Source organism: Columba livia, chromosome 10 (genome assembly GCF_036013475.1).
Source record: "Columba livia isolate bColLiv1 breed racing homer chromosome 10, bColLiv1.pat.W.v2, whole genome shotgun sequence".
Classification (NCBI taxonomy): Eukaryota; Metazoa; Chordata; class Aves; order Columbiformes; family Columbidae; genus Columba; species Columba livia.
The window spans coordinates 6,151,573-6,176,422 of NC_088611.1; the positions used below are offsets into that span (position 1 = coordinate 6,151,573).

At 47.5% G+C, this 24,850-nt stretch overlaps 1 protein-coding gene across 22 annotated transcripts in view; it reads left to right on the forward strand.

Moving 5' to 3' along the window:
- The window catches only part of DUSP7 (dual specificity phosphatase 7), a 330,623-nt gene that overhangs the window by 274,137 nt on the left and 31,636 nt on the right, over positions 1-24,850 (forward strand). For 9 of the 22 annotated variants that reach the window (XR_010475028.1, XR_010475029.1, XR_010475030.1 and 6 more), the window contains 3 exons: positions 7,737-7,908; positions 14,294-14,387; positions 15,290-15,509. The exons of 1 other annotated variant lie outside the window; for it this stretch is intronic. The gene's annotated coding sequence lies outside the window, so the exon portion shown is untranslated. Of the gene's footprint in view, positions 1-218; positions 234-7,736; positions 7,909-14,293; positions 14,388-15,289; positions 15,510-24,850 lie in introns of those variants that run through there. 12 more of the 22 variants (XR_010475040.1, XR_010475039.1, XR_010475037.1 and 9 more) reach the window with 4 other exon arrangements.

Below are 24,850 nucleotides of genomic sequence, written 5' to 3' on the forward strand. Positions count from 1 at the left end.
TTGGGTTTTGCTTGGTTGGTTGGTTTTGGGTTGTTTTGTGTGTGCTTTATGTTTTGTTTTGTTTTTTTCCTGTGGACATTTACTGAAAGTAGCATTTAACCTTTTGCCCCCATAAGCTTGTGTTCAAATCCTTCTCCATGCAGAGGGGGAAACAAGTGTATTTCTTCTTCACTCTCATCACAGATCTGTATCACCGTGAACCTCTGCTTGAGACTGCTTGGGAAGTACAGAAGGTTAGAAATTTGAGCTCCATTCTTACAGACTTTTGCATTATGAGAATAAGAGCAGCGTGCTCCAATGTTCAGAGCACCTGCAGGGCAGGTGTAAGGCACTGGCATCCCTGCACAGGCAATGGGTTTGGTATGTGACCTAAGTTTACTTACTGCTCTTGCCCTGATGTAGTTAAGTCCTCCCCAAGTTTGAAAGTGCTTTGAGATCTTGAGATGATCAGGTCTTTCTAGAAAGACAAAGCATTGCTATATTCACCTTTGCTTTCAAACCTTTTGGTTATAGCTGCCTTCTTTGAGCACCAAAATTGTGCAAAAAATGTATAAAGCATTATAAAGTCATTGCAGTCTGTCTCCTTTCCCCCACCGATTGCTGAAGTTTCTCAATTTTGTACTCAGCTACCATTGCTTGGGAGACACATACATCATGCCAACAGGATCTATAAATATTCTTGATCCCACTTTGCTGGCAATTTTCTCTTGTTTTAATCTGAATGCAAATGGGATCCCAATTTATATGAGAAGCCACTGTTCTGCCTGACTGCATTGGCAGTAATGCCCCCCCTCAAAGCAAAGGGTTGTATTTTGAACATAAAACCAGATTTATCTCATGTTTGCATGATCTCTAGGCTTTGAAATCCTTCAAGGGCACCCTAAAATGCACCCTCAGTTTCTACCAGTTGCCAGTCACTGGGAGAATACTGGGGGCTGCTCAGAACAACAGCCACGACACAGAGATCAGGATGTACTGGAGTCTCATCTGGCAATGCCAAAAAAAGTAAACTCTGCATTTTAGGAGGGTTCCTCAAGCTCTCAACAGCAGGGTGGGCGTGGGGTGGTGGGCTGTCATCGTTGTGATGGCTGAAGCAAGCGGGATCAGCCTGAATTAAGCTGCAGCTCACAATTTTGAGAAGGGCTGTTGCCTCCCCACGTTGCCCAAAGGTGTGTTCAGTGCGTGGTGGTACATGTCACCCTCATTAAGCTCTGTAATGTCACGTGGATCTGAAGCTGGTTGCTTCTGGGACCACTGCCATGCCTTGGGGTGCCTCATGGGAGGATTATTTTTGTTCTTTGCAGAAGACACTGTTTTCCAAATGGATCGTAAAAAGAAAAATGTGCTCATAGGTGTTGAAAGAGCAAATGGTTTTGCATTTGATTGTGCTGTGCATTTTCTAGTTTCTCCTCCCTTTGGAAGCAAATGATGGTTTTCCTCCCAATTTTAAATTCTGGGTCCTTGTGGACTGGCTCAGTGTAAATAACTACAGTGAGGACTGTGATTTGGTGGGGGGAGGCAACTGAAGCAGCGTACAGCGATTCACAAATCACACCTTCTGAGATAATCTGCTCCCTGAGCCAGGTTTTTGCCTTTTATGTTTTCCTGGATCTTTTCTTTTTGGTTCAGAAGCATTCACACTCCTGTACACCCCCAGAGTGTCTCTGGACCTCCATTAGGGCAGCATCTGCACCTGGTTTAAAGTCCATTTCATCCTCCCTCATGGAGATCATGGTAGCCCACACTGCAGTTTACCATGAGGCAGTCTGCCATACTGTGTCCTGCCCACGGTGCTCTCGCTACATGCTCTTCCCTTACTCGCTGTGACGAGGGACTCCACCTGCACCCATCCATGCTTGTCCTGGAGGTTGCTTCTGGGAAGCCTCTAGTGCATTTTTTTCCCACATCTCTTGCTTTTATCATGGGTTTCTCGAAGTCCTTCCTGCAAAGTCCCTGGTGCCTCCTTACGTGCTGATTTTGGAGGACTGCCCTTGTTTTTCTGCACTATAACTTTTGGATCCATGTAGAGAGTTCTTTTGTTAGCAGCTCACCAGGCCTGTGGCTGGTGCTGTCTCCTACCCCAGCACGCTTCTCTTTCGCCACCATTTGGCTGTGCAGGTCTGTTGTGAATCCTCAGACTCATCCTTTTGATCCTTCTAAACTGCCCACTCTAAAAGCACATTGTAGGCTGGGATGAGGAACTAACCCGGGCTTGGCTTGAACTGTGCTGCTGCTTTTCATCTAAGCATCTCTGAAGCTTCTGGAGAGGAGACAGTTCCAACCACAGCCACACGTGAAGCAGGCCACAAGTTTGTGTCTTCTCTGGCTGCCAGGGGAAAGTCCTAAAGTTGCTGAACCAAAGAGGTTACTGCCTTCACATGCTGGAAGGGCAGGTTCAGGTGGGAGAGCGTCTGGGGAAAGGCTGAGTCTGCTAGTCTTATCAGAAATCATTCTCTGCTTCCGGTGCTTCGGATATGATGGTATCTCCTTTTCTTGTTCAATACCTTGAAAAAGGCCAACTCCTCTGGTGACACAGCCTCTGTCGGTGGATGCACAGGGTTATCAAATCTTACCTGCTGCTAAAACAGTGTTAAAATGGAACCAGCATCTTCACAGAATTTTGTGTCTCTCATTTTGTTTACCAACCACCTGCAGATTGCAGGGTCTCTCTTTGGAGCAAGGTGGATGGATGTTGTCTGCTTTCCCCATGAATTCTTCATGGCACTGTTGATCTCCTGACTTTATACAATTAAGGAAAGTAGTATCATTGAGCTGTCTGTTCAGGAAAGTGATGATCAGTGACAGCCTGAATGTGCCACTTCAGCAACTTCCTACGAGGCACTTGCTACCTCCACAGAGGTTATTTGCAGATAGTTTTAGGCACTCTTTATCTTGCCCAAAAGGGAAAGAGTTGCTCAAAAAATAAACCTCTGCCTCCAGAGACTGTCTCTTGTTTCCATGTGGTTTTAGGAGGTCCTGTTTTCCCAGCCTGTGAAAGGAGGATGTTCTTGCTGGATGGAGGTGGGAAGCACGTTGAGATGTGCCGCGTGAGTTGGCAGATACTGAATTGCGGAGAGAAAGGGCAGTAGGTCCATGGCTCTGCGGCAAACCCAAACCACACAGGGTTGAGACTGAGCAGAGCTGCCACTCCTGGGTGTCCTGGACTGGGCAGGACACGGTTGTGCTCCTCCCTGCTCCAAAACAAAGTCAAAAGGGAATGTGCCAAGCAGGCAGCCATCACTAGGGAACAACAGGCTGTCTGCAGAGGTCTGGATGCTGCTGCTGTGGACAGGGCATCAGCGATGCTCAGCAAGTTGCAGTTTCTGAAACAGGTGTTGATACTTGTCTGGGCTGGGAGCAGGACTCTCCCAACCTTCGTGCCAGGGAGAGGGTGACATTGGTTGCACGTGGGCATGTGTCAGGTGGTAAAAAAAAGGTGACAAAAGCCTCTTGCAGAGAAATGTTATCACTGGACTGATGGTTGTGTTTGCATGCATGTCTTTATTTCAAATTAAGTCCAAACAATGTATTTGATTTTTTTTTTAATTTTAAATATTATTTGAGCCCAGCTTCAAAGTGACCTCCTGAGGCAGCAGTTCAGATAATTCTTAGCAGAGAACAACTTTTGAATAAGAGCTAGAGCCTTAGAATGAGACCTCGAAACACTAAATCAATCACTTCATTTCCCCAGGTACCTGCATGCCTGGAATACATTCTCCTTGTGCTCCTTTGTTTGAACTCTAGAAGGGGTGACAGAGTTATTAATTAAAACAGTGGTGTGCACAAGGTTTAGAGAGAGAACAAGAAACATGAAAGACCTGTAAGCAACTTCATCCTCCTCTCCTTCCCCTGCAATTTATTCTATTCCTGTTTTTTTCCCATGTGATATCTGTTCCTTTGGGGGGAAAAAAAGGGGGGGGCACAACACCCACCTGCTCCATCCAGACTGATTTTGGAGAGATGCTTGGGATCACCTTTTGCTTTGAACTGAATCGTTGCTTTACTTCATGAGTACAGAGGCAGCAGCAGGGGCCCCCACACATACTCCCTGGGTCAGGTGTTGACACGATGCAAATATACCACAAAAAGATGTGTAGGCAATAAATACCTGCCCTGGTGTGGGGATATGAAGGAGGTTCTCAGAAACACCTTTTTCTTTGGGTTCACAGCCCTATTTGGGTCAACAGTGGCCATTGGCATTGCCTCCATCTAGGTCAGGCTCTTGATGTGAAAAGATATAGAGCTATTTACAGGTGAAGACTAAAGGTCAAATCCAGGCATCTGGTGCTGTTGTGTCTTGCAGACAACAGTTTGGGGCCCATTTTCCAGCCCTGGCCTCTTCCAGAGCTCTGCATCCCACAGGAAACCTCCTTTATATCGTCTTCTTCTCTGTAACCTGCTTGCCACCCTTCCCATCACTGAGGAAAACTGGTGTCCTTCCTGGCCTGGATGATGCAAAAATAAGTGCATTGTCTCTGGTGATGTTGTTTTAAAAAATTAATACATTAAAAATGTTTCCTTCCTCTGCAATAATGATAATCTTAATTTTTGAGCTTCCTGCAATGGAACATTTTCTTAATTGAATTCCTAATTCATTGAACATCTCTAATAAGCATGAATGGTAATTTCATCTTACTGGCTGCGTTGTTCTAAGGGATGCTCTTTAGAGACTGGTTCATGGAACAAAGACTTTTTTCCCCTCTCAGACCAAGGTTTTAACTCCAGCCTTTGCTCGCCCAGCGAGCAGCAACCTGGGGCCCTCTGCTCCTCCAGACCAAGGAGTGAAACAGAATTAAGTGCTGGGCTCCTGATCGCTGACTCCAGCCTGAAGACACTGACCCTCCTGCAGTCACCCTGGGCTCATCTCTGGCAGCTGAGCTGGGCTTCCTCTGCTGAGGAGACACTGGGGTGGACATCCCTGAAGGCCCAGGCTGCCCTTGCCTCAGAGCACCATCGCTGACCAGGAACCCTGTATGCTCTGCTTGGTTCAGCATTGAATGAAACAACCTGCTGTTCAATCTTACTGCAGCCTTTCTAGACCTGCTTTTTCCAAGGCCTTGGGGAGCTGGAGTTCCTTAGCTGGCATGTGATGAATCTGTCATATGGTCCAGGAGCTGCAGGACATCTAGGGAGTCATTACCAGAGTAACCCCACAAACTGCTACTGGCTGTGCCAGAGTTAAATTGTGCATGCATGTAACAAATAGCTGCAGCTTTGCCAGCTGATTGCACCCAAGAAAGCCACACTTAGGATGTGCAGAGCTCCCCAAGCGATCTTGTGCCATGCTGGGTCATTTCTGTGGCAGAGGCTTTTTTGTGTGATTACTTCCTAATTGTGCTTTATGCCCATCATTTTGTGACTTGCCAGGCAAGACTACAGATGAAGCACATTTGTTTGAAGTGTTATTCTTCAGATCTGGCAGAAAGAGGGTAAGTTTTGGGGAACAAAAAGAGTAATGGGAAATAATCCCCTCCTCACAGGAGGTCTGAATTCTTCCCTCTTCTTCTCTTGAAGGTCACTGTTGACCATGAGCTCAGTCACAGCGCAGCCCTTCCAGAACATCTCTCCCTTGCTATCCAGCTTCATTACGGTTCCTATTTTATTTTACCTCCCAGGGTAACATTATACTGCACTTACGTTGCCACTCACAAGGGAAGGGAGCACTCATAAGCAAACCTCATGTGCAGGAAATAGTCCTGGTAAAAAGCTGTTTGTGTGCAATGGGTAGATGCCTATCCATTCTTCAGTCTCCCTCTGCATTCCATTAGAAATGTGGCAGTGGCCAGGTGAAGGCTGCTGGCTAGCAGAGAACGTTTTTTTCCTGCTTATAGATTATCAAGTCCAGCTGTTTAGAAGGCGAGCTCTGCTTATCTGCTGTTTTCCCAAGGGAAACTGAAAAGCAGCAAAAGTGCCAGGCTATTTACTCTGACTCTACAGGGCCAACGGGTGAGCAGTGACACCTTAAATGCCCAGGGCTCAACACATCTGCTAACAAAAGATTTCATACCAGGGACTGGCTGGACCTTTCAGTGTTTAGTTGTAGTTTTGCAGAAGATGGACTGTGCTGAAGATGCCTTTCCTCTTGGGTTAACATAGGAACGTTCTCCAAAACTCTGAATACACACAATATTTTTAAACTTAAAATGGCTGCTAAAAATGCAGGAAGAGTGTGTCTAATTAAGCCTCTGATAATTTAAAATTAGTGCATGTGGCTCAGAGAATATGGCCCAATCCAATTAGATCAGAGTGCTTTGATAAAGGCATGGATAAAAACAGATACTATGGAGGAGAAGAAAGGTCTAGAGGCTTCTTAGCTCCTGTCTACAGAATGATATTGTGCCCTTTTGCAGTAACTTTAATATTCTTCCTATGTCTTTAATTTGCAGTGGAGAAGAAACAGAGGTAACAAACAGCCATGGATCTTCTACAGCTTCAGTGTCACATTTTCCATCTCTTCCCTTTTCATTGTCACGTGTATAAAGTGCAAGACATACTTTTTACTGAAGTGACACTGAAGAGCAGATCAGAAGCAGTCAGTATGTTACATATATGTTCAGTTAAGAACTTAAATTAGGTTGCAGTTCAGTGTTGTGGAGGGTGGCAGAGCAAGGTTTTCTTCCCAGCACAGCCCAAGTGATAGAAATTGGTGAGGACTCTGTACTCTGTACTGACACCCCTTACTGTCATATACACTGGATCAATGGCTCAGTGACACTCAGCAGTGACATCCACAGTCTGGGGGACTCATCTGCTATCAGTCTGATGTCTTGCCTTTATTTTTATTAGTAACACTGATTTTTAGTAAGGATAGAAGCTTGTGCTGAGCATGAATCATTTTAATTAAGAGGTGATGCAAATGTATGTCTGAAATTTCCTGTGGACATGGATTTTGGGGGTATTGTCTGTATTTTGTTTGGGCTCTGGCAAATTTGTATCTGGTTTGCTTGGAAAGCAGTAGCTCATTTAAGGCCACTTAGTACATGCTCTAAAGCCAAGTTGCATCAGCTTGAGCTGATTTCAGCTCTCATTAAGCAAATGGACACATCCCTGGCTCTTTACATCAGGAGCCTCTCCATATGCTGATGTTCTTCATGGCCATGGGCAGGGCAGTCTGTCCACTGAACACTTGCCCAGAAAAGTGACCGCTGCTCAATTCTGTGTTTCTTCAAATGGGTCTGGCTATGTTCTCAGATGTGGCATAAGTCTCATTGCTCTCAGCAGACAAGCCTGCTATTAAAAAGCCCAAAACTATAGGTCTCTTTTTTATTTTTAATTTAGAAAAGCTGAACAGGTTCAGATATGAGTGCACTGATGTTGTTTCAAACCTGACATTGTCCTCAGCAAAGAGCCTCCACTGTGTAAATTGTGGAGCTGCTGGAGGATGTGGCTTGAAAAAAAAAAAAAAAGGCATCTGTAAAGAGAATATATTGTCCTTTGGAAGTGGAATGAGTCAACTGGTTTTCTGGAGGCAAATTTTACAGGGTTCCATTAGAAGCAAGCCCACATTATCAGTCCAGACAGCAGACTTGCAGCCTTCAGAGCGCTTGCAAATGAATTGTTACAGAATTTGCATCTCACATGGAACCGGAGATTTAGGTGTTAACTCAGAGCCCCAAAGTCTGTGCTGTGCATGTCAGGGGCAGAGCAAGCATCAGCAGTCAGACAGCACAGGCACACACAATTACCCCCATCAGTTATGATTCCCTTTGTAATTAAACCTTTCTTTGGTGTTTCAGTGCATTCCTTGCTGCACCGAAGTCGATACTCTTCCATGACATCTTCTCTGTGTTTTTCGGACAGTTACACTGCCATGATCACAGCAATACTGGAGCTTTTGAAGAAGAGCATCATCACAGGACTTGCATTTATCTTCTGTGGTCCTCCCATGTCCCTGAGATTATAACAGATGTGAGTGTTTTATTTTAACATTTTCCCTTTTATGTCACTGTTGATAAACAAGCATCAGCAAAGGAGTACATCAGTGCTTGAAACATGATGCAGCTCCAAGACCTGGTGGGAACTCATTTTAGGCTCAGCGCTTGGGAAAGGTTGGACTCCTCCAGACACGATGTTTACTTCCATGTTTCCCAACCAACTGGCCTAATGGTGTCTGGCAAATATGCTGTCCCAAGCTTCACCATGGCCTCGGCGGACTGAGCACAATTTAAGAAATCCTAAGAACTGAAAATTGACTTTGAGTAGAGCAGAATGACAGGCAGGCTGGCTGTCCATCAAGCAATGGTGCAGCATTGCTGTGGCCTTGCAAAACACCCTGTAAGACTTAAATTTTATGAAGAACATGGGAAACTAGCTCATATCACCTAGAAATTAGCAGGGTGGGCTTCCTGGGCACTCATCTTGAGAGAGGAGTGTCAGGGAGTGATTGCACCCAGCTGCGTTAGCATGGGAGTCTGGGGAAGAGCACTCTCTGAGCCCAAGGTATTACCCCTGGTAATGTGAGTAGTCTTACTCACTAAAAGAGATGTAAGCTTGGAAATGTTCCAAAGGGCTAAAAATGTGCAGAGAGATGGTTACTGCAGCTCAGCCGTGTTCCTCTGGTGTTGGTCTGCAGGAGAAGCTAAGCAACCTTTTGTGGCTGTCAGAGGAATGTCGAAGGGCTGGTCCAAAAAGGAGTGATGGTCAAAGTCCTGCTCTCAGCCAGGTCATTTTTGCTACAGAACGTAAATGTAATATCACCATTAGGACATTCTATAGGCTTACTGAGTGCCCAGGCCATCAGCCTAAGGCTCTTGTATTGAAAAAAATAAATCCCCAAGAGTCTTCTTAGTGTCATAGGCTGGGCTTCTGTGTTTAAAAAAAAAAAAAAAAGGTGCATTAAAAACCCTGTGTGTACAACTGAGCTGTTCAGGAGAGTGATCCAGCCCTCCACAGTCAGAGAAAGAGACTGTCATGACTCAACTCTGGTACTCTGGCTCAAACCCTAAACAGTTGAGGCCAGCTTATTAATAGAGAAGGTGAGTGACAGATTCCAGATATTCAAGTCCAGCTTCCTCCTGACATTTTCTGTCAGTAAAAATAAGTAGCCTTTCTTTTCGTCTAACAAAATCTCTTCCCTGGCTCTGCTTGATGGTTCCCCATCCTGTCTCCACCTCCAGAGATGTCTGAACAGTGTAATTTCCTTTTATTTTTAGCCATCTTTTATAATTGAAAGTATCTCTGTGTCAAAGAGAAAACGTTCCCATGAATTCCTCAACAGGCACTTACCAAAAGTAGTTGATAAAGATGAAATATTTAATGGGGTTTTATACCTGTGGACTTGGTGATGCTGGTGCATCTCAGAATAAAAATTTTAATGACGTGAGGATGGATGGGCATGGGACCATCATTTCCACAGCTTTACTGGTGCTTCTCTTTTGGGGTCACTATTGGATCTTGCCTGAGGGGTGCATGGGTCATCAGCGGGCAAGCTTTGGGAAGTGGTGGCTGCTCCTTTTCTCCGAGTTTCATGTTCTTCCTGTGGAAGACCCAGGAATGTTGCTTGGGGCAAAGCCAATGGTTCTCACTTGTCAGTAGAACTTAGTGTGGCTGTAGCACTCTTCAGAGACCCACCACATCCACAAGCAGCTGTTTATTTTATCTAAGGTCAGAACCACTTGGGATCAGAGCAAGGGTCCAGCTCTAGTCCTGCTCTTGGAAAGTGGCCAGAGCAGATGCTTTTTGAGGATGACACAGGAGCTCCTTTAGGTAGTCTCCTTCTGCATGTGTGCTGCTCAGCTGCATGAGTTTGCAAGTTTGTGCTCGGGATCTTCCTGAGCCATCATTTTTGTCTTTGCATTTATTAATAATAGTCTTCGGAGGATTTATCTTCCTTGGATTAGTTCACCTCTTCTTTTTCCAGCCCAATTCTGTGCTCCCATTTCAATGCTCAGGGAGGCAGATACTGCTCCTGCTTGTCCTCAGCAGCTCAGCTGGATTTTCTCTCAGCCTGAAGAACTGCAGTGAGAACATTTCAAAGAAAGCAGAGGAGCAGAAACAGCCCCTCATCAGCACACGGTGTGGCAGGAGTTGATTCCATTTAATGCAGCCACTACAACTGACCCTAAGGTTGTAAGGTTGTAACTGCATCCACTTTGCAAATCAAGATCTCTCTTATCAAGCTCTCTTCTTGTGATTCATCCTTAGCCCAGAGCCAGCTGCTGTGGCAATAGAGAGGATAGACCTTGGGTCTCCTCTGCCCTTTCTCTCTCCCTTACCGCTTGATAAAGTCTCTTTCCTATGTGCCTCCTCCTAGGCTGCCCGCCCTCACCCCCCATTTGTCACCGTTCTGTCCCCAGCCACCTCCCAGCACAAGTGGTGGCTCATGCATCTCTCAGAGTCTTGGTGGAGGGAGGTGCAGGGAACCCTGTTGTGTCCTCAAGATTAGGGAGGCAGGACCCCACCTTCACACTGCTGTCCCCAGACGTGGGTATCAGGTGAAGGAGGGTCTCGCTTTCAGCTTGTGTCACTCCCTCATGGTTTTCTGTTGTGAAAGCCATGGAAGAGAGTTTTCACCCTTCTGCATTCGTTTGGGAATCATAACACAGCTGGAATTTATGAATCATGACTAACAGTGTTGCCAGGTACAGGGAGGATTATACAATGTGTGATCTAATAACTTCCAACCATTTAATCACACGTGGTAGCTTCTGAGCACGTTGCACACAGGTAAGATAACTGACCTTTTAAGGTGAACCACAAAAGGTGTTTCTTTCATAGGTGCTTCCTCACTCTACTTGGCTAGATCATTCTTGCGAGGAGCAGGACCCTCTGGCCTGTCAGAAGCAGTCAGGGGTGTTGTCCTACAGGTGTTGTCACATCCCAGAGGAGTTTCCCATTGAGATGTCTGCAGTGATTTCAACAAAAGAACCAAGTATGAATTCTGCACAAGGCTGTTGTTGCACAGGTGTCCATGGACACCTAGAAGGCCATGTGGCCTCCAAATGAGGCTGGAGAGGTTCTACCATCCTAGAGAAGACATCACTGTGTTGGACCAGTGACAGCAATCTCGCTCTACAGTGTACCTGTGTGTGAGTTGCGTAGGGTCAGAGCTAGGAGACTCAGTCCATTTGTCCATCATTCATTCGCTCCTGTCCACCAGCCCCAAAGAAACACTTTTGCCCTATGAAGAACTGTCTCCATTACAAAGATACCCACTGTCCCTTGCCTGGCAGTGACAGCCCTTTCCTGCTGTCCCCAGCACTGCCAGCAGTTCAAGTCCTCAACAACCTCTCAGGCTAAGCTTAGCTTAACCAACACAAATCTATCTGCTATGTGAACATAGGTGCATTCAGTTGCTGAGATAAATTTAAAATACTTGCCCAGGTGACATTCCTACTTCCAATGGCATTTGTGAACGAGCAGGGGTTTTCTGGGCAACTTCATGCCCTGCCCAGGTGCTGACGGTGACTTTCCCAGGCAGCCAAAGCACAATTCTTGCTCTTGAACATCTTCCCTGTGGTCCTTGGAGTACTTTCAAGTGAAAAACAAAATGGCGACATTTTAACCATTGCCTCCCACGCAGTGTCTCTCTTCAGCCTCCCTTGCTGCGGGTTCAGAAGTCTCTGATGGATCAGTCTGCCCCTGAAAAAACAAGGGTTTGCCAAAATAGAAGAATTTTTGCAGAAGGCAGTGATTTGGCTGAAGGTTTTGCCAGCGTGTCTCTGGGTTTTGCAGTTTGTTTCAGTACTTGTTTAGTTTTGGATTTCGCTTTCTTGTACAAGATACTACCAAAACAAAATATTTTAATGTTTGCAAATTATTGGGGGGGGGGGGACAGATGAGGAAAAACATTGATTTTCAAATGCATTTTGAAATGCCAGGATTCTCTCCTGAGCAGAAGTCTCATTTTGCTGTCAGCTTACAGCATCAGCTCTGATTACACAGAAGTAAAACCACTGTGAAAGGACCTCAACCTCTTTCCCACTAATATGCTTTATTTTCAGGACAGTGAGTTATTTAAAATGCTTTCTATGGCTTTAGTCTGTCCAAAGTCAGTCTAATATTTCATTAATGTCAGTCTTATAATCAATTATTTATTTTCTGGTAGCAGCTGGGATCTTCCTGTCAAGGACCAAGGTGTGCTTGGTACCTTCCTAGCTGGTGATGGAGAGTTGGGCAGACAGTGCTGGTGATCTGGGTCTGGTGTGATGCACTAATTCAGCCAAAGCTGGGGATGGTTGTGACCTGCACAACACACAGTGGGTTGGTGGAGACCAAAACTAACAGTTGAGCAGAGAAATTACACAAGCAAGGCCAAGTAGACACTAGCATTGTTGGACCTTGGAGAGAGAGCATGGGGAAAAACAAGGAAAGGTCTTTCAAGGCAATGGGAAGTATGGTGATGTGACGTTTATAGTTTTATTTGACATGCCCTTGTTATGCTGTTTTCTGGCACCTGGGAAAACTGCTCAGTAGTCATAGAGGGAAGAGAGTGAAGAATAATGTGTCCAGTGGAAATTCCTGCAGCTCTTGGCTCAGCAGAGCATAACTGCTGAAGATTGGAGCCTGCTCAGGACACTGGAGCTAACACCTCTGCCCTTGTAAGAAGCGGGATCTTCAGTGACCACAAGCAGTAAGCCTGAATGTCATTAAAATAGCAACACCTGCAGGGACACAGAACCCTGAAGTCCCTGCCAAGGAGTTTCAGTGTGCTGCTGACTTGGAGGGAAGATGCCACCCACTAAATTGCTCAAACCACTTCCTGCAGCACCTGGTTTTTCCTCACATTTCCTATCCAAATAGTGGCCAGACCCATGTAAAAACTGCTGTCACTGCTGAAATAGCTGAGCTGGGCGTTGCGGAATCTGCACCGCACATTGCCACCGGGATGGCTGCAGGAGGAATAACGTGCAGAAGGAGAAGCGCCTGTGCCCACACCATGGGCAGAGGCAGGACATGGCCCTGTTCCACACTGGAGCTTGTCAGAATACAGCTCTTCAGCACAGCCCTCAATGGAGACAGCTGACACGCAGGCACATGTGGCTGCTCGCAGGCTCTTGGAGATGCAAGGGCATTGCCAGGTATGAAATGCATCAGGAGCAGTCAGTTAGAAGAGCTGCCTGTGGACAAATGTGAATTTAGTGTCATCTGTAATGCAATGGAGATTGGCATTTGGTACAAAGGGAATTTGCCACTCTTGGGTTTGGTAAATTCATCAGTGAAGCTGTGCTGTGACCTTGGAGCAGCTCATGCCCTCCCGTTGCATGGCCAGGAGGAGCTGTGTGCAGCCTTAGGGATGGGAGAGTTACCCTGTGATGTGACAAAGCCCAAGGTTTGACGGATAAAGGTAGCACAGGTGGGACAGTGCGTGTACAACATGAGTTCTATAAGCTGCATTAGTCTGTAATAGCTTACCCAGGGACACCTCTTGGGCACAGTGTCCCAGCTACTGCAGTGGCTCAAGAGACAGTAATTCCCCTTCCCTCCAGCCTTCTCCATTTCCAGTGCCTTTTGTAGGACTGGGAACTGGTAGGACAGAAAGTATCCTCAGAGCAAGCTGAGTCGGAGAGTGGCAAAGCTGTAAGGAGGGCTGCAAAAGTCCAAGTGGGAACTAAACAAGCTGTACTTCTTGGAGATGGACAGTCCAGCCACTGCCGCCTGTGGGCACCAACGAAAGAAAAAGCCATGAACATTGCCGCGGCCATGCATTAGCCTCCCTCCCACATCCACCATTCCTGCCAGTGTAAACGCGTGACTGGAAGCAGTTTATTCCCTGTCAGCCCATTCCTGCTTATCTGGAGCCAACAGCGAGAGCAGGAGCGCAGAGGGACCCTGCAAAGCCTCAGATGAATGCCCAGACCGAGTGCGGTTTCCCAGGGGGATCGGGGCGGATTGGATAATTAATCACAGCCTGTCTGGGGGAGGATGAGGAAGTCTGAATAAAGGTGTTAACGGCTCTTAAAGGCTTTCCTGGTTCGCAGAGGGTGCTGCCTCAAACAGATTATCTGGAAATATTATTAGCTGGAGTGGGAAAGGGGTTTTTTTCTCCTCTAGGCTCTTTGCAGCCACCCTAAATCTGCTTGAGCCACAGAGACAGGTTTTTATTGTGTGGGGGGAGGTGGGAGAGAGGTGTTGGCTGTCAGTGGGTCAGCAATTAATTGGTTTATTCCTTTCTCACGGTTATTTTCTATCTAACATCTGCTAAAACCCCGGTACCCACTTTGTCCCAGCTCAGCAAACAAGAACCACGTGGACTTGTGTTGGGGGGGACCCTGGGCCACAAGGTTGGCTTTGCAGGGGCTACCATGAGGTCTTTTGTCCCTTGCCAAGCCTCTTTCCTGTTGTCTCATCTTAGGAGGAGGATGTGATTAGTGTTTTCCACCATGGGATGTCAGCTGAGGGATGAGAACCATGTGCCAAGAGGAGGAAAGAGCTACCACAGATGGATGGTAAGTGAAGGCAGAGATTTGTCCACTTTGCTTCAAGGGAAACTTTCCTTCCAATGTCTCCATGGCCTGTTAGTTCAGACAAATGCTGGTGCTACCTTCTCTCCTGGCAGAAGTGGCCTTCAGCCACATGTTTCTGGGTGAGGGTGGGCTCTCCTCCATCTTCTGCTGCTATCTGGGAAACCATTTCTCTTGAAACCAGCTTTATTGGAGTGATATTCCTGTTCCCCTGTGGCAATTCTAGTGCCTTTGCAGGTCAGAAACGGGGTGCCGTCAAGGCAGAAACCTCATGCTCTGCCAGCTCCAGCTCAGCCCAGTTTCTGCCCAGCAGCTCTGCTGCTGTACATGAGCTGAAGTTGGTGGTGGGGCTGTGCTGGCACAGCTGTGGCCAACAACAGGGGCTCTCTAGGAGCATTGCAGATGGCTCTCTTACAGTATTTGCCCTGATCTTGCATCTTGAGCTGGGACATCACCTTTCAGACCAAAGCACGAATAAATAAAGAATATGGCTTTGGCCTGGAGGTTTTTGGTATTTGTAGCTTGGTACCATTTTGGCTTGGAGTGAAAAGCAGACATTTCCAGAGCTAGAAGGATGATAGAGCGGGGATTGTGAAGCTGCTGGTGCGGGGTGGTCCCCTCTCTGCTACCCCTGCCTGGCCTCCCCACAGCCTGCTGGGCGAGCGGGAAACTCCTGCCATGGAGACACTCATCTGAAATCACATCGTCTGCAGGGAACGCTCCCTGTTGCCTTACTGCCACTTCTCTCCCAGTTCTTCCTAGATCTTTGGAAGGAATTAGGTTCTCCAAGTTGAATCCCAGGGGCTGCTTTCTTCACGGGTACATGGAATTCCAACAACTAATTTAGCCCAAAGAAAGCATTTCCAGGTCTCTCTTTTCCTTCACAGAAGACCGTTCCTTCAAATGTGAAGTGCAGCAAGCCCATACTGGATCCCTGTTGCCCTTGGGATCAAATGGCAGGGATGATGAGAGAAACAGACTGAGTCCCAAGCCCTCCCCAGAGCTAAACTGCAAAACCACAGGCTGCACCAAAGCCCTTCGAGCCAGCCCATCTCCCAGCAGAGTCTCTGTCCTGCTCTCTCGACTCAGGGCTCAGAATATTGACAGGTATGGAAAATCCATTACAAATAACTAAATAACCCTCTCTGCAGTGCTGCCGGCTCCATGAGCGCTTCCCCAGCTGCTGGGAGCTTGCGAGATCGCTCCCTGGAGTGAGCGAGCGCAGGTGCTGCTGGCAGGCATCTGGAAACAGCCCGGCAGCAGAGGGGAAGCTGGAATTTCTGGTTGTCTGGAGCCTTCCCCTCTACTGCACAATGTCTCGCCAAGCCCTGTAGCCTCTCTGGGGTTTCCAGGCAGCCCAGTATCCCCAGGGGAGCCCCGCTGGAGGCCAGGGATCTGGGTTCAGCAGAGCACAGGTATACCCAGTTCCCTGAGGCAGAAATGTAATAGTGCGTTTAAATAGCTTTTTCTTCCCAGAGGGCCCTGAAGCATTCATCAAGCTGTTCAGAGGCAGGGGGGTCTGGCTGGCCACCCTGCAAAACAGTGGCGGGATAGAGGGGAATGGACTGGGCACTGAGCAGGTCTGCACTGACAACCAGCATGTTAATCATGGGAAGGGAGAGATGTTATCCAAGGGCTCCAGCAAAACCCTGTCTTCAGGTGCAACCCACCACAAGCTCTTTACTTTCGGTCTGCTGGCACCTGAAGAAGCACATGTTGTTGAGCAGCTCATACTGAACCCAAGGGCTGTGTCCACATCCAATGCTGCGTGCTTTTTCTCCAAGGGCTCCTGGGGAGCCTGGAGCAGGCAGGAACCAGGAGAGGGACAGACCGTTTTGGTTTTGTTCTCTCATTACTGTGTTAAGTAAACCAGAGAGCAAAGGGTCAGTGTTTCTGGTGTGCAGGCAAGCTTTAAGGTAAGCCAAGCCCTAATATGTTCCAGTGTCCCTTATATTCTTGAAGGATTTTTCTGGTAATGTGTTTCTGGGGAAGGAAATCAGCCGTGTGGTCAGCAGGGTGGCACAAGGAGCTCTGAAGTTGGTGGTGCTGGGTAAAGGCAGAGAGATCCTCCAGGAGGAGGACCTGGACAAGGCACTTGTTGCAGGCATCTCCTGCCTTATTCCAGGGCTCTCCACTTCCCTGCAGACTTTAATTCTGCAAAGCAAGTGGATTTGTAGCCAGTGGGACCAAATAGATGTACCTGGTACATTAGGCTTATGTTGCACGTTATGGGGATGGAAAAGCGTAGTGTACGTGATGGGGAAGAGACCAACCACTCATTCTTGTCTTGAAAATCTTCCTGTTGGAAGTGGAGGACCAAGGTTCATACTGCAGTTTATGTTTCACCAGTAATGTCTGCTGTTGAAATTGCGTTGTCTCTCTTAATCATGCAACACTTGTTTTCCCACACTGGAAAATGAATTCAGCACTGCTGGCAAAGCTGGGGGCTGGGAAGTTTTAATTACTGTTTGTACAGTGCTTTGGGGCCCTGAAGTAAATGGTGCTGGAGGCCTGGGAAAGGTTATATTATATATTGGCAGTTACTAACACTTATTATATATGTGAGCTCTGTGGTCCTGTCAGCAGCTTTTTCCCGATGCCTGGATGCAGTGGAGCTTCCTAATACCAGTAGTGCAAATCCTCTCCTCCTACAGTCACTCACCACTGCTGAGCACCACTGCACAGTAAGAGGGCGACCTGCTGAAGTCCAGTGTCCACCTCCAGGCAAAATAAATTCAACCAATGTGTGCCTGTAAATACCCATCTGCTAGGCAGGGGAGAAGAGCCCAACAGCTCTCCTCTCACGAGGCTTTTGCCATTAGAGTATCTCTTCCTTTGGCAATGCAGCCACATCCTACATTAACCTTCCTGTTCACCTCCTTGCTCAGAACAAAACCTCCTTAATTATAATCCATCAAAATCCTCTCTTCTCTACCTGGGAGAAATGAGATTTGTGGACAAGGAACAAACGTGAAGGCATAAGTCTCTTTTCATGGGAAAGGAAATCTATCTAGCGCCCTGCTGGGAACCCTGCTTTGCTTAAACCCCAGCATAATGCAGTAAGAAGTTAAGGCTCTTAGCAGGCGAACAGTGCAAGAGTCCTATTAAGCCTGTCTTGGGTCTTTGCAGTGAAGTGCTCTGGGTTGCGCCCAGCGCACCGTGTTCTGCACAACGAGGCCATTGTGGCCCTGCTGCTCCGGCGTCAGCGTCCAGCCTGGGCTGGAGAGGACAAGCCTGCAACGGCCTCTCGCAGGTTGGAGCTGGTGCTTCTTGCAACTCAGGAAATGAGTTTGGAGAGGATTTTGATATCAGCAAAGCCCTGGAAAAATCAACTAGCACGTGTGCCCATGTGTGTACACCTGTGGGTGTGTGAGGTAATATGGTATCTAGGCTAATGCTAATAGCAGCCACACGAAGATCAGTGAGGGAATATGATGACTTCGACCTAAAATATTATTTCTATTTTTTTTTATCTCAGCTATGTCTTGGTGACGCACTTGGTTTTCTGACAGATACTGCAGAAATATTCAGCTGATTGCTGCAAAGAGCAAAGCTGGGGTTACTTAAAATTTGCCAAAGCTTCTAAAATGCAAAAGCCTCCCAAAAAGCTGTGCTTTAGGCAGCTCAGACACGAGTGGTTACTCCTGTGCAGAGCAGGCAGGGGGGCAGCCCTGGTGGGCCCCCCAGGGTGAGGGCAAAGCCTGTGGGACAGTGCCGCAGTCACCACCCAACAGGTGACATTGCCAGCACTGCTTCTGATGTGTCCCCTTCAGCCCGGGGTAGACAGAAGGCAGGAAGAAGTTAACTGAGCTTCTGTGACCCTGACACTGCTGCTCAAGAGGGTTTCATTTACTGCTGGGCATGTTAATGGATGCTGGGTCGAGATCTGTGGCTTTCTGGAGGTGATTTGTTCCAGGTCCCATGGGTTATCGTAGCCGTGTCACCAAAATCAAGTGAGGAGCGTACCCAGCAGCACTTTGGGCAGCACCAGAGTGTGCCGGGTGTGATGGAGCCTGCCCAGCCCCACGCCGGAAAGCATGGAAAGGGTCAGTGATGCTACAGCCAACTCGCATCCCTGCAGCACCTCCCCACCAGCCAGCAGATGTCAGGGAAACGTATTGTGCAGTGACTTTGTTCGCTCTGGGGTAGCTCCTCTCTCTTTCAGAATATTTCTCTCTGCAGCCCACCTGACGTCCAGGGGAGGCAAAGGAAGAAATGCACATATCCAGGTATTGGCTGCTGCTGGGCTGTGCCGTGAGCATTTAGGTGCAGTAAAAAGAATGCCAATGCCACAGATTTTACCTTTAATTCAAACCCTCATTTCTAGGGATGGGGCCAGAGCTGGCCCTGCAAGGGAGAATGCAGCTCCAAGCACTCCAAGCAAGCAAACAAACCCTTTACAGACATTTAATGATGAAGGAAGAGGGGAGGGATTGTTCGTGAAGCTACAAAGCAAATTTTGAGAAAGGCAGCTTGCCTCCTGTCCTCCCCATCCCTGTGAACCGAAGAGGACAAGCTCTCCATCACTGCCCGTCCTGCGGGCCGGCACCCTGGGCAAGGGCAGCATCCCCAGGCGCTCAGAGGTCTCTTTGAGCGCGGTTCTGTTTAGGCTGAGCTGCTGATCTCAGCCTGTCTTTGGCACACAGCCGCTTTTAACCCCTCAGAGAGAGGCCGGCATGGCCAGCAGAGGGGGAGCCTGCCAGCTGGGGACACTGCCGTGATTCATTCATGTCCCTGCTCAAGGCACAGGCTGTAAACACGGTAGGGAAGCCAGACCACATCCCAGCCTAGCTTGGCTGCCTGCTTTGAGGTCCCCATCACCCAGATTTTGGAGCTCACCTCTTTCCATTACTTTTAAGCAGTAATGGTGAATGTTTCAGTAACATTTCCTAAAAATAAAAATGTCAACAAAAACAGCCGTTTAATAACACAAGTCTGTGCATCTTAAGGCCCTGAGCAATCTACAAGCTGGGAGAAGAAATGCTGAAATAACTCATTAATTTGAAGATACTCTGAGGATCTCTCTTAACTGCACATGGGCCAACTCTCACCAGCATCACCTGGGGCAGGAGGGCTGTTTCAGGGCTGTTTTCCTTCCCTCCCTCCCTAGGCAAATAGCCAACCCCTCTCCAAAAACAGCCCATCTGTTTAATAGAAAAACCTATATCTGAAACAAAAGAAACACAACTTGTTGCAACCGTGCCAAGATGCCTGTAGTATGATAGCGTACAGATTGGTTAATGTTCCTTCACTTAATAGGTTGTTAATCTTCTGTTATGGCTTTCACAGGGAAAGAAGTCAAAAGATATAGGCACTCTGTGTTGAGCAAGGCTTTGCTATGCAGGAATGCATAAATCTGGTCCAGTTCATAATAGCCTTAAATATCAGGGAGCTGCTTTTGATGGAAAACTCAGGAGCTGTCTCGACAGCAGCACTATGCAGCAGCACAGGAGGGACATCAGAGAGCATGTACTTTGTGGAGCCTTTTGGAAAATAAGTGATTGAGCCAGGGTGCAAAGATAACAAAATTAACTCCTATTTGCAGTTCAGGCATGTAAAACCCCTGCAATTCAGGATTTGGGGCAATGACCCTACTTGGCATCCTTGATTGCCTTTCTCAGGCCCTAACCTGTCCTCATCAAAATCCCTGCTAGGATCCTTTATTGGAACCGGTGACAGGGACAGGAGCTTCTCTGCACCAGCTGAGGATGGATGGTGGACGCTCTGGCGATTAAAGCACTAATACAAGCTGCATTATCCCATCTTCTGTGCCCCATGCATAAGTTGGCAGGTCTGATGGGTGTGCAGTGTGGTTAAAGAGCCCAGTGCTCAGTAGGGGAACAGGGCATGCAAGGACATGGGGAGGACAGGGAAAGCCTTGTCATACAGTTAAGTCTGACAGCAAGTGTCTATTAATAAGCCATGGCTGCGCTTCCTCCAGGTGTTTACAGTGCGCTTTCTCCCTGTTAGCTTTGAAAACCACAGCTCTGTTTTGACATAGCAAGCCTTTTTCTTTTAGTGATGCATTTGATACCACAAGTGCATTTGGCTGGGGAAGTGTGCTGGTAAAAACCTACCTCATTTTGAAAAGCAAACAGGATTTCCCTCTAAAAATGATCTCTGTCTCCAGATGAACAGTTTCAGCCTGTCCTCTGGGAACCTCTCTGCTGCGGAGACAGTGGCTGGCTGGCTGTAATGCTGGCAGTGGATGGGTACCACCGAACCTGTGCGAAATATAGCAGTGACAGCATCAGCCCAGCCAGCGAAGTCACCTCCCCACTGTGCAGGCTGTCCCGGGGGAACGGGGGCAGGTGGGTATTCCTGGGTGCTCAGAAAGGAACCTTTGGAGGCTGCCAGTGTACAGGAATCCCCCAAAACCCCTTGAAAGGTGGCTGGTTTCTTACCCTCATCCAGGGCAGAGCCCCTTGTGCCAAGCTGAGGCTTTGGCAAATGACACAAAACTGGCATAGCTGCAGAAACAGGGCCAGCTGACAACTGGGATGAGCCCAGCTTGTGAGTCAAGTTGGGCTGGAAAAGCAGGGAAAAAAGCATTTTCTGCCCAGGGAAACAATGGGGAAATTAAATGGAAACTGGGACTTTAGTTCCTCCACCCTTCCCCAAGGAGAGCGGCAGGGTACAGAGGCCAGTTCCCAAAATACAACATCTGTTGTAATTCAGTTGCACCCCCTGAGAAATGTCTTTTTGCCACGAGATGTGCTTCCTTCTCTTCATCTGAAGCCAGAGACAAAGGAAAGAATCGTCAGTAATCAGCTATTTATGGAGAAATTAATCTTGATATTTGCATCACTAGTACGAGACAAGGTGGTGCTGCAGCTTTCCTACCATGGTTAAGGACAGTGCTCGAACGAAGCTGGGAGCTTCAAAGTCCTGTGAGTGTTTGCAAGAGAACCAAATTTGCATCGCTGGAAAAACAGCCCTGCAGAAAACCACAAGAACCCGTCATTCTGGTCAGGCCTTTGGATTTTGTTAGAATTTTTTGAATACTCCTTCGCAATTAAAATTCCCACTGGGTTGTCTCGCTGTTTGTGAGGCCGATGGGGATTGGGAAGGTGCAGCTAAGCTGGCGAGCGGGGTTGCCCTGAAGCATCAAACTATATTCAATTAGCCCACCTCTGCTGCAGGAACATGGTTAGCTGGCAACACATCACCCCTCCTGGTAAATTAGATATCACATGGTGGCTTAGTCACACCAGAGAAGTAAATGGCTCACAACTTGCTGAGACAAATTCCTCCCAGCTTTAATTAGCCATGAGATGCTGGAGTGCCTCGAGCTCTCTCCCTGCCCTTGCCTGTATTTATACTTGGTGCATCAATCCAGTTTGTATTCATGTCCACAAATATTTGCAATTAACAGATATTTCTAAGTTTTGCTATTCCAGCTCTTTGTAATTAGCTGGAAAACATAGATTTGTATCCCCAGTCTTTTGAAGAACAAAGAGACAGATGCTCAGATTCCAGGACTTCAGCAGGAGAGCCAGAGCTGCTCATCCGGCTTCTCAGTTGTGTGCTGGCTTAGTGTCACCCAAAAAACGAAGTGATGGGGAAGAGGATTCTGACACCCCAAGGATGGAGCAGGGACCATGTAACAGAAGCTGCTGATATAAATGAAGGAACCGTTAACACTTAAGGCTTGATCCTGCCTTCGTTTTGTGTTTTTTATGCCATGTCTTGTAAAATCGTTTGCAGAAGGCGTGTTCATGTGTGGTGCTTGTTTTTGCTGGTGTGTCTGTGACAGGTAGAGCTGCTCAGCAGGAGGCTGGTGTGATTTCGGTCACCTGAATTGTCACCCCAGGGTGTCCCTGTGCAGGCTGGGGTGCAGGAGTCCATCAGTCCTCAGAGCAGGCCCAAAGCCAGCACAGGCTGGAGGGCACCGGACAGGGCTGGGGCTGGATTGGATTCACTGTCACTTTGAGACAAGATGCTCTCCTGATGGCTTGGGCAGATCTGTTTGGAAACAGAGCATCTCTACTGGGTTTGTGATGTTTGAGGAAACTCTTCCCTTTCCACACTGCATCTCCTCCCATCATATTTCTGTTATTAATGTGATGACAGCCATGTAACTGAGGTGCTTTCAAATAAATCTCCATAATTCTGATGATGGTATGAAGGTTCCCATCCAGCCAGCTCACACTTGCCACCACTAGACTTAGCACTCCGTATCTGACAGCAAATGCACTGAAAATCTTAAAAACAGGCTGCATTTTAACCTTGGTCATGCTAAATGGCTTTCAGGATGCAGCCATGCATTTTGCTGGTTGCGAAGAGTGCTATTGGCAGTTGTTAAATAATTATGTTTAATTTGCACTAACAAAGCACACAAAATCTGTGTTCCATAAGCCATGCTAACGATAAGTGTTGCTTTTATATAAAGACATACAAGGTTAATTTAAAGGTCTGAGGTCTGCTGACCCTCTGGCTTGTTGCACAGCCTTTCCTATGTGTAAAAATGGATGTGAGAGGCAGTCCGGTTGGGTTTGTTTGTTTGTACTGGCGGCAGAGAGCTGCAGTTGCTCTGCGGGGATGGATGGGTTTGAACACGCATGGCACTAAGGCATGCGCTTAAAAGCAACTAGCTCGTGAATACTCGTTCTCTGTTCCAGCGGTGCTCGTCTGAACCTGACAGCAGTGAGCTGGGTGCCAGACAAGGGCTGCAGCACTGGTCGCTGGTGGCAGCGCTGCCTTGGCACTGGGATGGCGAGAGGACAGCTTGGCTCTATATCAGGGGAGGGCAAGAACCTGTTTGTGTCCGATAAATGATGCTGTTCTCCTCAAGCTAAAATTGGGTTTGAATTAATACTTTATTTCTCCCACCCAGCCTTAGGAAACAGAAGCCTTGGTTGCTGGGATGTTTTTCTTTGCCAAGTCTCTGCATGGCTTGGTTTTAAAGAAAAGTAAGCCCAGCCTTTGGGACATCTGTGTTGAGGATGTGATGCTTGGTAATGGTTGAGCATGTATATTTAAGCCAACACAAGCTGGTGATGGGAGGAGCAGTCCCATGGCACGGCCTCGTGGGTATCTGACTACGTGACAACAGCGTGAAGGAAAAGAGGGGCATGAACAAGAGAAGAGGATGAGGAGGTGACTGTGCTGGCAGGAAGGCAAAGGCCTGGTCCTGCTAATGCAGTTCATCGTTGTGATCTGCTCTTTTGGACACTCCTTGCAGCATTAGGTCCAGCACCTTTGTGGCAGCTGCTGCCCGGCTTTTGCCCAGCTGGGTGCTCCCATTATGGTCTGGATTCGCCACTCAACTTGTGTTGCACCTTGGGAAGGCGTTTGCTGTGTTTGGTGTTGGTTGGGATACTTGGGAACTGAGGGTGTATTCTCTTCTGCAATTATCAGAGTGGCTGAAAGGCACAAGTGCTGTGGTACCTGGTACTTCGTCTCCCACCTATCTCTGGGCTACAAGACTGGTCAGCCAAAAAGGGAGTAGAGGATTGCATTTACCCCTTCTCATAGCATGGGTTAAGAGAAGCAAAAGGATAGATCAGGAGACATTTCAGCACTTGACTCCTGTTTTTACAGAAATCACTATACAATACAAGTGCATTTGCATATTTTATAGCACTTTAAAAAGCCAGTGTAGCTAATCTGGAAGTTGGCTTGTTCAGAGAAGCACAAAACATGTGCAGCCATAAAAATCCCTCATTTGGTGCCAAGCCATTGCATTTTCCAGTGTCTGAAAGGCAATCACTATCATGCCTGCAAGGAGTTTGGCTTGACTCCCCCCAGCTCCTTGTGGTTGATGAGAGCAGAACCACCAGCACAGCATCTTGAAAAGTTGTGTTGTTGCTATATGGTACAGATGTTTTGGTAGCAAAAGCAACCTCCGTCCAAAGGCTCCCCTTTAGAAGAGTAGCAGCGTGCTTTCGTGCAGTTGAGGGGAAAAACGTAGTCTGAAAAGGACAGATATAAGCAAGGCGATGCCAGAATGTTGGGGGAGTAATGGTACTGGAGCAATTAGCATGCCTTTAGCCAAGGAAATGTGGTTCATGGGGGCTTGGGGTTGCAGAAATGCTGTCCCAAGTCCCTGAGAGCTAGCGAGGGGCTGGGTGTTCATAGGGTTTCTCCTCTCATTCTGGCTCTTATTAGTACAAAGCATGGGAATTTGTTATCTTTGGAAAAGCTGCTTCTCTGCCTGGTTTGATTGAAGTAAGGTGCTCATGAGGTTCAGCAGTTATTGTCAGTATCTATAAGATGTGTGCGGGTGCATGCAAATACTCACTGTGGTTGCATAAACCCTCTTCCCATAGGAAATGAGGCTATAAGCGTGGCCTCTCCATGTGCTTGAGTCAACATGCAGTCTTTAAGGGCTGTTCCTGTGCCTCCTTCCTCTCTTTACTTGGGCATTTGATGTGTTTGACTGTTGGAGGGAAGAGGGAGGAAGACAAGCATCGGGGTTAATGGTAAGGGATGCTGGTTGTCTCCAA